We start from the raw sequence: 14,966 nt of genomic DNA on the forward strand, positions 1-14,966 counted from the left end.
AGTTTAAAACAGATATATGTGTGTTAGTTTTCTCTGCCAGATTGGGCAGTGACCATAGTCAAGGAGATTCACAAATAATGTTGAAACAGCTGCATTTCTAAGCATATAAGTCTTTATATAATATAAGCATGAGAGATTTAAAAAAAACTCTCCATGAAACGTGTTTTAATTGTTGCTTATCAGATATAGTTTCTATCTTCTGCCTAGTCATCCGTTAGTTTACTTCAACAGGATAATAGAATAGTGCTTTGAGTCTGTTGTTAAATAATAAGGAAGTCGACCAATTTGCAGTATAACTAGATCTATAGTTTCATCTCTGTGTTCAGTAGAAGAACTCGTATTGTGAAACTATAATTACCATCTAATAGACCTACTAGGTCTATAGACTTTATGATGTACAGTCAACGACTGCTAAGGGTTAGACTAATACCGAAACATGTGTATTTAAAGTTAAAACAAAAAAAAAACCGTTAATTTTATTTTGCATTGTAAAAACAAAAAGGACAAGACGAGTCGCGTGCTTTACAGATAATTAAATGCTTGAAGTGAATACACACACAAAATACTCAGAGTCTTAAATCATCTATAATTACTTTAGATGACTACCTATTACAATGTGAATTATATATTTTTAAACCTTTCTTTTCTCATAGTGGAGGTTAATATAGGACGTTTGGGGGGAGGGGGGGTTCGCTTCACACTCTTACATGACTACCCCCCCACACACACACATATACACACACACACACACACACAAATAAAGTCAAACACACACATCTCCTATGCCGACATCCCTGTGGTTATTATTGATATAAAGTCATCTTATAAGTCATGTAAGTAGTGATAAAATTAGCTTATAAATAACTCATAGATACAAATGCATCACATTTCAATTTAACGCAGACGTTGAACACTGCTCAAATATTCCGTTAGAATTGCACTAGTGCAGTCATTTAGGAAACAACAATATCCAAATCTCAGACCCCTTTACTACACACGGAAGATGAAATAGTTAAAACTGTTTTGAAATTAGAAAAATTAAACAAAGCTAATTTATAAGGGGGCGGAGAACCGACGTAAAAGCTTGTTAAGCAAACAGGGTCCTAGTTGATTATACCTTTCGTTTTAGTAGAATGGGCAGTCCAATAATATAATAAAAAACATTATAGATAGTGAGGGAAATAAAATAGATAATTATGAATATATTAAACATTTATTTACAAAACACTTTACTACTGTATACAGGGAAGAGCCAGTTAAAAATACTGATTCTCAAGATTATTTAGTACAATTTTGCAAGCAGCTGGACAAGCAGATGAAGATCTTATAGGAAATACATTAACTCTAGCCTATGTCCGGGGTCGGCAACCTGCGGCTCGCGAGCCACATGCGGCTCTTTGTATGTGAAGCTGCGGCTCTTTAGTTCTATGCGCAAATATTATTTATTTTATCGAAAATATTTTTTTTTTAAAAGTTATGAATCGTTTAACGAAGATTAGGCACTAATTCTCTCTCTCAGCAACTTGTACTCGCTTTTCACCACACACGCTTCGCCAGTTTCGTCAGTCCGTGGGAAGCTCTTGGCCATCGTCGGATTTTTCTATGTAGGTTTTAATTCGCTTTCTACGCAAGACGAATTGGTATCTTCACCACTCGCTTTGGCTGAGACGTATAGTTTATTGTTTTAAGTAAATGGGTTAGAAGCGATTATCTTCTCAAAGATAGAAGCAATGTGCTTGAATGAATTAAATACATTTCTAAATGAAAAAAGCATTGATCACCCTAAATTAGAGTACGATAAATGGTTGCAAGGATTCTACTTTATGATGGATATAACAAAGAAATGAAATGAGCTGAATCTAAAACTGCAAGGAAAGTAAAAACTTAGCCGATGTTTTGGTAGAAGAATTGTTTTGTTTTGAACAAAAAAAAAATCTTTCTGCAGAATATATTCAGAGCGGCTAGTTACTTCATTTTCAATGTCTAAAGCAGTATCACCATAAAATCAGTGCAACTATCGACACGAATTACTTCAGCACAGTTATAAAAAAAAATCTGAGATGAATTTCTTGACAGATTTGAGCAGTTCAAAACCAACAAAACTATTAAGGCATTCCTGGTATACGATCTCAACTCAAATAGTAACGAAATCCACATTGATTCATTTAGAATTGATACTGGATCTTTAGAAATGTACTTGATCGATTTAAAAGTAAAGTTTTTTCGGGTAAAAAATTTACAGAGTTGAAAATCAAGTTGGAAGAATTGGAGGTCCAGAAATTTATGTACGTAACACAACAAAAGTGGACAGCTTTAAAAGGAATGCCGCGAGTTGATGAGCTGAATAGTCTTCCAGATTGCTACAGTCAGGTTGAAGAAGTTGGCATTCGGAGTGCTGACTATCTCTAGATCGAAATATTCGTGCAAGTGTTCTCTTGCTTAAATATAATTAAAAGTAAAGTAAGAAGCTAATTACCATATGAAAATTTAGAGTCGTGTTTGAAACTAAAAAACAAGTTATGACCGAAATGTATCCAAACTTTCTAAAACCAAAGCCATCGCTCCCATTGACATTGTTGGCTTAATTTTGTTATTGAAGTACAAGTTAGTGTTGTAAGTAAATGTTTACTGCTTTAGTTGTTGTAGTAGATTCTAGAAAAGGTTCTAGACAAAGGATGTATAAAAAGGGGGATAAAGGACAGCCCTGTCTAACAGATCTTTGAATTGGAAAAGATTTACTTAAAGAATGGTTGATTATTAGTCTACTGTTGGCATTGGTATAAATTAGTTTAATACATTTTATTAAAAAAGGGCTGATTTTACATTTTTCTAATATTTTAAAGAGGTAATTATGGCTGACTCTATCAAATGCTTTCTCTTGGTCTACAGAGTACTGTACATGATGAAGTCTCGGATGAAATGTGTCATTCCATCGATGTTCCTGTCGGGGTGGGTGCAGTATTGGTCTTGTCCTACGAGTTGGGGAATGAAAGGTTTTAGTCGTTTAAAAATCATTATTGTCAGTAGTTTATAGTCTGTATTGAGTAGTGAGATGGGCCTGTAGTCACTTGGAGAACTGTTATCTGTTGTTTTTTTTTGGCTAATAATGTAATATATGCTTCGTTGAAATTTTCTGGAAGTTGTCCTGTTTTAACAGCGTCACTATACAGTCGCTGTAATAGAGGACTTATTACAGGAAAAAAATCTTATAGAACTCAAATGTCAGACCGTCCGGTCCGGGAGATTTATTGTTTTGTGTCGAGTCTAGTGCAGTTTTGAGTTCGGCTAGAGTAAATGGAGTCCCCAAAAGTTCTTCATCGGTCTGCTTCAACTGTTTACAATATTTTAGAAAACATTCTTGAGCTTCCTTGTTTATAGGTTCCAACTGGTAGATATTTTTAAAATGACTTATGAAAACATCTTTAATTTTGTCTTCGTCTTCAACTTTTGAGCCATGTATATCAAGAACACTTGTTACGCATTTACTAGACTGAAGATTTTGTTCAATCGACAAGAAGAGTTTGTTTGGACCTTCTTGACTTAAATAATTCCTGCATCTAACTTCAGCTCCTTTGTAGATGTAGTTGTTTAATTTTTCCAGCTTTAATGAGACTTGTGTTCTCTCTATTTCGTCTTCAGCATGTAATAGTGTGTGCTTCAGTTTCTCTAGTTCTTGTTTTCTACGTGTTTGTACTAGTGTTGATATGACCTGACATTGTTGTTTTATTGAGTTTTTTACCAGTGACCATGTTGTTGTTAGGTTAAAATTTGGATTGTTTGTATCTTGTAAGCAAGAATTGAGTGTGTTTGAGATTAATTCTATAAAAAGAGGTATTTCTAGAAGAGAGTTATTAAATTTCCAATGACTAGTTTTCCTTTTCTTTATTTTAATTTTCTTACTTATCGTAACTATTATTGCCTTACGGTCTGAATATTCCAGAAACTCTTCCAAATGAGCTACCTTACTTATATGGTACTCCGTTGGTACGTAGATTCTGTCTAGTCTGGAAGTTACGGGATAAGCTTTATTCACCGAAGTAGTGTCCTGACCAGTGGGATTCACACACCTATACGCATCAAGTAAATTGAATTCGCTCTCAATGTCTTTCAAGAAATTATTAATGGTAGTGTACATCTGTGAAGGAAGATTCACCGTTGCTTTGTACTGCTTGTCTAGTGTAGACGTGATGTAATTAAAATCCCCTCCTAAGATAAAACTATTCCCTCTATATGTGTCGTGTAATTTTTCACTCAAATATTCAAAAAATTCCCGTTTTTCTGTTTTTTTTCGCTGGTGCATAGATGTTAGCCAGTGTAAATGTTTCATTTCTTGTTTCTACTTTTATGATGACTACTCTCCCTTTATTGTCACTACACTTGTGGACTATTTTAAACCTATCTGACACCTGAAAAATGGCTTCCCCCCTGGATCTACTACCATAACTAAAACACCCTTCCTTAAAACCCATATCTGTTGTGTATATGTGTGCTTTGTGTTCTGTACCTAAATTTGTCTCTTGTAAAAAGATAAATCTGGTTTGTACTTTCTTGATAAATAAACTACATATTTTTGTTTGTTTGTGAGTCCATGAATGTTGAGAGACAAAACCGTGATGTCCTCCATGATTATATATTTAAATGGGTTTGTTTGTAGCTAAGGTGCATGTGTGTTTTTGTGAAAATTGAATTGATATTGGATTCCTGTAGGAAAATAAAGTCCGGTTTGCGTGTTTTAGTTGAGTGAACTATGTATTTTTGTTTATTTTTCAGACTTCGAATGTTAAGTGAAAGAATTGTAATGTCTGCCATGATTGGTGGGTTATTGCGTTGTGTGTGTGTGTCTGACACTGTGTGTGTGTGTGCCTACTATTTAAAAGTAGTTCATGTATTTGGCTGTGTGTCAGGGTCCTCCCCCTCGTCAATTACTAGAGGTGCAGGAGAGCTGAGGATATCTTCCAAATCCTCCATTTCCTCTCCCGTTTTCCCCCTTTCCCTTCTCACCTCAGAGCCTTCCCTCTGGTCATCTGAGGTAGAGGACAGAGAAAGAGTTCTTTTCCTGTTTGTTTTGTTTGGAGAGCTAGGCTCCGATCTAGCGTGTCCGGTAGTTTTCATTTTTGTGTGTGTGTTAGACCCTGTGCTACTTTCGCCTTTTTTTTTTTTGGGAGGGGGGAGGGGGGAAAGGGTACCCTTCCCACTGTCCATACGTTTTTCAGGTGTTGTACCTTTTTTTTTTTTTTGCTTTTCACTGGTTTGAACCCGTCTTCATCTACCTCAGGGGGTATAGCCCTGGTCTGCCCTTTTTCACTATCTTTTTTTAAGACTGACGCATATGTGTTCTTTTTACCTTCCAAGGACCTCTCAACGTCCTTTTTGGGACCCCTAGGGGCAGCACTGCTGGGCATGTTTTGTTTTACATTGTTTCGGATGTTCCTTCAGAGTTGAAGATAGTTTACTTCCTAGTCCAAACCTCCCGCAGGACGACCTTGCGGGGTTTAATCCAAGCCGCCCACTTGTCACTAACCCCTAGCCTAAAAGCTTCTATTTTGGAGCCTTCTGCAGCGAGGGTACTGAAAATCTCCTCAATTTTTTTCCTTGAAATGGTGGGTGACACCCAGTGAAGTGTCACTTTTATTTTCTCTTCCTCCAGGGTGGTAACTTCCACCCTGAAGGTTTCTTCGCTTCCGAAGACCTTTCCTATGATCCTGTTCCTCACCACCGGTGAGGAAACACCCAGGAACCAAAGGAAAGGGTTCTCAAACCGGTACAGGGAACCCACTTCCTACGGCCCGAGCCTCAAGGCGGCGACGATGGACGCCATCGAAGCTCGAACTGCTACCTGTCCGGACAGTTTTATTAGTAGAGTACCTGGTTGGTGGACCAAGCCACCCTCCAGATCCTTTTTTTCTATTAGGAATGTCTTATAGACATGGTAGAAAGAAAGGAAAAAAGGAAATGAAAAAAAAAATCAATGAACACACTCCTTAAGAAATAAATTGGAGGCACAACACTCCAAAAGAAAACACAAGAAAGTTTAAAAACCGTAAATCCAAATGAATCGAAACTCCAAAGAAAACACAAATAAACAAATAAAGAAAAAATACTTCCAATAGATATAGATTAAACAGTGGAAACAGAGACCTAAAATGCTGCCTCGAACTGGGAGACCTTGCTGATCATGATACCTCCTGTGCCAGGTAAGTTATAATATTTTTGTCGGGTTTGCTGCAGTGTTGGTCATGTATTATCACAAGGGGGATTATGGATTTGTACTAAGGAAAGTCATTTTTTGTCAGCATCTTGTTTTTTTTATATCAGGAAGGTCTGTCTGAGGTCACTGGGTGTGGTGTTGTCTTTAGGTGTTTTTTTTAGGTAATACACACCCTACAAATTTATTTATTTTTTTATTCAAAAGAAAAGACATAATATATTATTTTACATCAATAATAATACAACGAATATTTAATAAAAACAATATTTTGTGAAGGAATAGTTTCAAAAGCGCAATTCATGATTTCCATTATGAACGTCGAGTAGACTGCAGCAAAGTTCTAGAGTATGGCAACAGCAAGAGCCAGAAATTGATGCTAAAGTCAATTTACATACATGTTGAAACTAAAGTCAAATACTCTCGACAAGACTACCTTTTTTTTTTTAACTAATGAAAATATAGATAAATGTATCTAGAAAAGGATTAAACAACAGGCAATATCCCGCCGACATATATTCCATTACTTTTGGTATGTTTGTGGATTACAACTGCAGCAAGCGTTCTTAGGATAGAACAAGGTTAATGTCATAAAATTATAAACTATTCCTTTCTTGACAATTTTGTATTGTCTCCCTTGAGATCGGGGACACTATTTCCTTGTCGCCAAGGTGACAATCATGTCTGGTAGAGTCAGAATTTGGGGAGTTTTGCTTCCGACAATTTCTCTTGATTGACTTTAAGTCACAGTGGTCTGTTAGAGTCGTACTCATAATACTTTTTTTTTAATGAGAATTTTTCTATTGACAATTTCAATATGGAATGTTTGGTGGCAATATCATAGTTGGATTAAATATACGTATAGGGATTGTGTAATAACAAGAAGCTAGGGAATGTAAAAAGACCTCTAGATTTGATCTTTAAAAATATGATCTCAATAAAAGAATTCAGTTTTTGGACTTCAAGTATGTACAATTGTTTGTTTCAAATTTGGTCATTACTACCCAACTATTGTTTAGCAATTTCTATTTTTAAGATCACATTGCTATCAAATTTAGTTCTGAAACAACAAGAAGTTAGGGACGAGATACAAGAAACTTTTTCTTGCAAAACATAATTATAAAAAACAATAAAATTTTGGGATAATACTGCAATTAATGTAAATAATTGTCAGCAGCTTGTAGTCTGTTATGTCAGGGAGATTGGTGTAGTGTTGTCTTTGTTATTAAATAAGGTGATACACACCCTTGGAAAAATTGATTGAACATTAACGTCGTCACAAAATGTACGTCACATACAAAAATGAAAAATGAGAAACTTTATAACCGCTAAGATTTACATTTTAAATAAGGTTTAATAAAATAGTTTAGACTAAATACTATAGTATTTTTAAATTTACTTTAAATGCTTACAAACTTTAAGAATATTTTAGAAAAGTATATGTAACAAATTAATTATTTATAGTTTTCATTTTTTAAAGTGTAAAATTATTTATTAAAAAGTTAATGAATTAACTTAAATAAATAAAAAATTAAAAATAGCCTCCCTTAAAAAGTACGAAACTCAAATTTGATTTTAACTGTTATCTCCCTTAAAAATATTCGTGAAAACATACCCAGAAAGTAGAGCCGAGTAATGGCAGGAAACAGAAATAGATGTCAGACTAGCTCTTTGAAAAGGGACTTCTAAAAATCTTATAATTAACATCCCCTCCTATTATTAGTCGTTCTACTATGTATGTGTTTTGTAGTGTGTCATTGAGGTTTTGGAAAAACTCACGTTTTTCTCTCCTTCTCTGAGTAGGTGCGTAAATGTGAACTAGTGTGTATTTCTGTTGTTGTGAAACTACTGTAACTATTGCTACCCTTCCATTGTTGTCGTTGTAGGTGTGTGTGATTTTGTATTTATCGGATGTTTGTAAAATGGCTACCCATTTATAGTTTCTCCCTGTGCTAAAAGGACCTCCCATGAATCCCATGTGTGTTATAGTTTTCCCATGAGTGTTATAGTTTGTTTTGCTTGATATATGGTAAAAGTTTTTGTTTCTTGAAGGAAAATAAAACCCGGTTTATATTTTCTAGCGAGGTGTACTATATATTGAAGTTTATTATTTTAGCTACGGATGTTACGGGTTAAGATTTTAATATCTGCCATGATTGCGTGATGATGGGTTGTGTGTGTATGAGTATGTATGTGCGTGTGTGAGAGTTTGTAAACTGTTTATGAACTGTTTTTATTAACCTATTTTGTTGTTTATGTAATGATGTGTGAATTTGGGATCTCCCCCTCATCTATCACTAATTTAGGCGGGGAGTTGGAAAAATTCTCCCCAATACCCCTTCCTCCTCTTCCCTTTTCTATTCCTCCGAACATGGCTCTTCGGGCTGGGTTTCGTTATTTGGGTCATCTAAGAGGAAGAGAGAGTTCTTTTTCTTTTTCTTGGAACTGAACTCTTTCCCATTGTTTCCACTTTTTTTTTTGGGGGGGGGGGGGGGGGTTTCCTGTCAATAGAGCTTGTAGGGGGAAAGATCCCCACCTCCTATCTCTGTGTTGACCTGTTGACCATGGCCCCATCCTTTTAGTGGTTTACTACCAATGTAACAATGGGAAGCGTGGTCGAGAGGCTAAGAACGCTTGAATTTGGCTTGGCCCATGAAGGGGGCTTTGAAGTTCGATACCCGACTCGAGCAGAGTTGTGTTTACTGAGCGCCTAAAGATAGCCCCTCCCACTGGTCCACAAATGAGATTAGACCATAGCGCTGTGAGCAAGTACGTAGCGCTATATAAAAGCTATAATTTAAGTTAATGTAAAATTATCTTTTTTCTAGCCATGTGATTTTTTATGTGTCATTTTCGGTATTTTCCACCCTTCAAGACCGAGGCATAAGTGTCCTTTGGCATTGTGTTCCTGCATTTGTTCATCGGATTTGCCCATCCCTTTTAGGGTGGTCCTACCAGGACAATGGTATGACCAGTGTTGATCCTGACCAGTGCTGTCTGCGCCATGGAATGGTCACAAGGACCTTGAAGGTCCTCGGATCATCCTCGTTTTTTAGCTGAATATAGTGAGAGAGCTCGGTCTGCTTGTGGATTTTCACCCCAGCCATCCACTTATCTGATTTGCTCAGCTTGATAGGCTCTATCTTGGAACCTTCTTCTGCGAAGACACCAAAAATTTCTATCTTCGCTTTGTGTTTTGTTGGTGCTACCCAGTGAAGGATAACCTTGATTTTTTTTTATCCACCAAGCTAGAGACTTCTACCTTGAGATCCTTCTACTTGCCGAATGATTTCCCTAGTATACAGGCTCTCACCCGGGTGGATGTTGGGACCAAGAACCTGACGATTGGGTTCTCGAAACGGTAGAGAGAACCCACTTCATCTAGTGTTAGTTTTAGGCACTCTATCAAGCTCACCATAGTGGCCTTAACGGCCCCATAGCCTGCCAGTTTTAGAAGCAAGGTACCTGGGATATGAACAAGTCCACCATCCAGGTCCTTTTTTTTTTAATGAAAAATATCTTAACTGATTTGATTTGATTTTGATTTTAGGCACATCGGCACAATTTAGGCCATGTCGTGCCTGCAGTCCTTTAAGGACTACTCTCTCTCTAAACAACAAGGGCCAAATTCTATACAGTCATATCATTAAAATCAAGGTCTATTCACAGTTAAAATAGTAAAGGTGGTAAAAATTTAATTATTTGGTAAAAATCTAATGTAAATAGTACATGTTCACAAATTCATAAATCAGATCTTCGTAGACAATCCCACTTCCCGGATAAAGCCCAGTACCTTCCCAGGGTCGACATTATCAAATAGTGTTTTTAAGTTAGTAGCTCTAAAATATTTCTCCCTGACATCCTGGTATCTGGGGCAATCAACGAGGATATGTTTCACGGTGAGGCGAGAGTCACAGTACTCACAAAGTGGGGGCTCGTCTCTCTTCAGCACAAAAGAGTGCGTGATGTAGGTGTGGTCAATCCTAAGAAGAAGAAAGATATCTACTCTAAGAGTAAATAGAAACTACACATTACTTTACTCAGGGGCGGACTGGCTATATGGGCATTCGGGCAAATGCCCTATGGGCCGGTACCCAATAGGGCCGGTAGGGCCAGTGAAAGGGCTTCATGTTACCCCTAATTGTAATTGTAAAAAGATTGTTTAATATTCTTTTATAAAAGGAGCACTCAAAGCATCGTGATTTACAGACTCAACAGTGTATTAGAGCTACTAATCTAACGCATTTTCCGAAATAATGTAATAGCCTAGACCCGTATTCAGTTCTTCTTATATAATTCATCCCTTATAAAGCCATACACACTAAGCAATTAAAAAGCAATATAAGGCTTATATTTCTTGTAAAGATTTAACGTAAATTAACGTTGGTGTGAATATATTCGGATGATATATATATATATATATATATATATATATATATATATATATATATATATATATCAGCTGTCCTCATCGAGAAGTACATAGAAGTCTTATTCATAAAGCGCTGGTTGTGAGTGTGTATGTGTTTCGTGTGTGAATGATGTTCGAATTTTTCAACAATATTGTTTTTGTACAGAAGTTACGCTGAAGTTGTCAATTGTAGTCAAACTGAATTTCCATTTGATTGGATCAATACAAGTTATCTTATCTTATCTCATCATTTATATATATATATATATATATATATATATATATATACGTATATAAATATATATATATATATATATATATATATATATATATATATACGTATATAAATATATATATATATATATATATATATATACATATATATATAATGGTGTTAAGCTTTGTGTTTGTATATATATATATATATATATATATATATATATATATATATATATATATATATATATATATATATTCGATATACGGATGTATGCAAACGCGACTTGAAGCTCTTCAAAATGGACACTATAGCAGAGAGAGAGCATAAAGGAAGGGTCTTAAATTGCAGATGTCATACACAACAGCAGCAGATAGAAGGGTGAAAATGCAACGGCGCCTGGTGATTACATATGCCCAATCTGCGACCGCAGCTGTGTATCAAGGATTGGCCTCTTTAGTCACACAAGAAGTTGCAAAGGTGATACACTATCTTTCTATGGTGATGCTTTTATTAGGGTGATGGGTTAGGTTGTTGTTTTTTTTTCAGGATACCTCAGCTTTTTTCGCCTGTGACATCAGTTGTTGAGCTATTTACATCCTAGGAATTCTTGGGCTTTTGACTCTTTCATTGGGCTCTGCCTCTTTATTTGGCTTTTTTAAATTTATTTATTTATTTTATTTTTTTGATTTTATTAGTAAAAGGGGACAATTTAAATAGTTACAATTTTAACAAATTAATTATAATTTGACCAAGCATGGAAATGAACACCGTGACATTAAGGTTGTCATAGCATTTTATCGTTTTATAGAGATTAACAATATGTGAACGATTTGTCGGTGAACGAATTGTCAGTGAACCAACTGTCGGTGAACAAGTTTTCGGTGAACAAGTTGTCTGTGGGCGATATCTCGGGTGAACGAATAGTCGCCTGAACGAAAAGTCATGAAAGATTTGTTGGTGAACGAAATGTCAGTGAACGAATTGTCTTGTCCCCGTGTTTGATGCTGGTGTATGTGTTTCTGAAGATAAATTTTCTGGTGATTTTGTAAATGTTTTTATGAAGTTAGGAGGTGGTTCTACACTGTTGGCCAGATACACAATTTTGGGCACTATCAGGTTGTTTACTATAATGGCCCTTAAAAAAATTGTTGTACCCATATATTGAAAGGTTTTTATTGTTTTATGTATCTTATCTGCTATTTCATCCGATTGTTTTTGAATGTAGAGTGCCGGATTTTTGGTCCACACGATGCCACAGATTTTTATTTCTTTTTCTATTCTAAGCCTAAAAAGGAAAACTGGGGGGATATCCCACCTACCTAACTCCATAATAGCTGATTTTTTGCTATATTATTTTTGGACCTGCTCGCCCTCCCGAAAATTTAAGTTTCTCTATTATTATTTTAACGTCTTTTTCTGAAGAGGGGAAAAGGGTAGTATCGTCTGCATATGCCTTGATGTTAACTACGGGATTTTAATACCTACGAATTCTTGGTCTAACCTAATAATGCGTTCTAATAGGGGTTCCAGGCAGAGGGTGTATAAAAGGGGGGAAAGGGGACACCCTTGCCAGACTGATCTTTTAATGAAGATCCGATCACTAAAAGATTGGTTGATAATTAGCTGACTTGTGGAATCCGTGTAGACCTAATTTATGTATTTTGTCATGGACCTGTCTATGTTTGTCTTGTCTAGTATCCTAAAGTGGTAGTCGTGGTCCACTCTGTCAAAAGCCTTTGTTCGTCTATGACTGACTAGATGAACTTGAGACTGTCCTAGACTCGACAAGAAATCCGCTGGTCCAGACGATTTAACCTTTGAATTTTACAAAGCCTTCTTCCCACTGTAAGGTAACCTCTTACATCGACTTTATAAGACTAAGACTGCTTTATTGATCCTTATGGAAATTTGTTGCGATTACAAGGACTCTTTTCTCATATAAAGACAACACAACAGAAACATACACATAAATAGAACAGACACAACATAAAGAGTTTATTCAGCGACTACACACAGGCATCTTGGTTCTTTTCATGTTTCCTGATCAAAGGGTGGCGTTGATATAGTCTGACCGAGTAAGGTACGAACGAGTTTTTGTACCGCTCTGTATTGATTGACAGTAGTCGCCCACTTCGCGACGACTTGACGTAGTTATGATGGAGCGGGTGGCTGTTGTCTTCCAAGATTTTTCCGATTTTTCTTAGACATTTCTGTTCGAAAAGTTCCTTTACATATGGTAATGTTGTGCGTGTGCTTTTGATTCCCTTTTTATAATTTTTTCTAGGCGGCGTGACTGTTTAGATGAAGCGTTGTTTGCCAACAAGTTATTCCGTATGTTAGCAGATTTTGTATAGTCGTGCCGTAAAAATTATCTAGGATCTTCTTATTTAGTTTAAAGCTATTGAGTTTATAAAGGAAAAAAATCGCTGGGTTATTTTCTTTGTCAGAGTTCCAAGGTGGTCTTCCCATGAGAACTTGTTATCAAGTAGCAGTTACTAGATCTATACCACATCAAAATTAGATGGGTTAGCTCATTCCCGCCATTCGACAGGATGCTCCAGCTATTACAGCATTGAAGGCACCAAAGTTGATGAAGAACATTTTGTGTGAACAATTTCTCAGAAGTTTTTTCTGCTTTTTGCATTTTCTGATGTCAGTGTTTCAGATAAAAATTGCAGCTATTAAAGAAGAAACATCTGTTCTGGAGGATTTCATTACCTTAAATTCAACAAAGCAAACTCTGGAAAACAGGAAAAGTGACAATACTCATACAAAGACGAGTGCATGACATTTATGTCACACTCTCAATCTACATACCAAAGGTGCATTGGATATTTGAAAAACTGGATGGCACCCTTCGAAGAATTACAGTGCTTTCAACAGATGTTATTAAATATATTAAAATAAACTACATTTTTAAGGAAAGATGTTTCAACCTGTTGGCATAAGAGAAACTCGTCTTTAAAATTGACATTATTTAAATACCTCATGTTAATTAGATTGAGGCTCAGACTACGACTATTGAAATGCCTGAAAATCTTTCTAATTCAGTTGTCTGCAGCTTCTAGCTTCGAATAAAACATATAGTGAACGGGGGGAAAAAGTTTAAAGCAATTGAAAAATCACTTACTTTGTATAATGTTAAGTTTGACATGTTAGAATAGTAAAGAAAAAAACAAACTTAATTCTGATAATCTTAGACGAGACCTGGCAAATTATAATTCCACTCCAAGGGAGTCTCGAGTCTCTACAGGTTGAGAACGGATTTTTTAAAAAGAATATCTTTATTTTTTTTTACTTACTAGTGTTTTACTATGGGAGCTTCCATAGACCAAGGGCTCCAAGACTCAGCTCTTAGGACACTTATGAAAACAGGAGGAAGATAGGAATGACGTATTGAAACTATTTAGGCCCTAACCTTTACTTGAACTGCTGATAGTGCTGGCAGAGGAGAATCGATTCTGGAAAATTTCCTGGTTGAAAACAATGGAGCAGTTTATTACGTAAGGAAATTCTGTATATCGAACTGCTGATCGATCGATTGGGCCAATGACGTGGTCACACAGTACAGTTGATTGATTTTTAGAGCATGATGTCACTATACCTGTAACTCACACAACACACAAGCACACAAACACACATGAACACAAACACACACGCCAACCCAGGTGTACACAGAGCTAAATTTCAAGGAGCTCAAACTTATGGGACAGTTCTAAAATAGAAAAGTGTGTACGATTAAACCCAGAAAAAAAAGATAGATGTGGCTGATCTGTAAGTATGATCTCATACCACGGGTTCATTGCAACTAGAAGTCAAGGAATACAAAGATTCCTTTGAAAAAAATGTGTATTTTTTTAAACCAGTGAGGCCCAAAATACGGCCCGTGACGTGCTTCCATTCGGCCCGCCGACATGTCGGCACAAAATATAGATAATCCCCACTTCCCCCTAAAAACTACTATTGAAAATGTATCTTTACCTACGTTAGGGCTCTCACTATGTTTCTAATGGATTCGTACCAAGGCATTTAACATTTGTGCGTTCATAAAATAGGACTATAGAATGTACAAGGAAAAGTGAACGGATCTTTACGTTGATAGAAACATGATACCATTGCTAGCCAACAGG

The sequence above is a fragment of the Biomphalaria glabrata genome, chromosome 12 (genome assembly GCF_947242115.1).
Source record: "Biomphalaria glabrata chromosome 12, xgBioGlab47.1, whole genome shotgun sequence".
In the NCBI taxonomy this organism is placed as follows: Eukaryota; Metazoa; Mollusca; class Gastropoda; family Planorbidae; genus Biomphalaria; species Biomphalaria glabrata.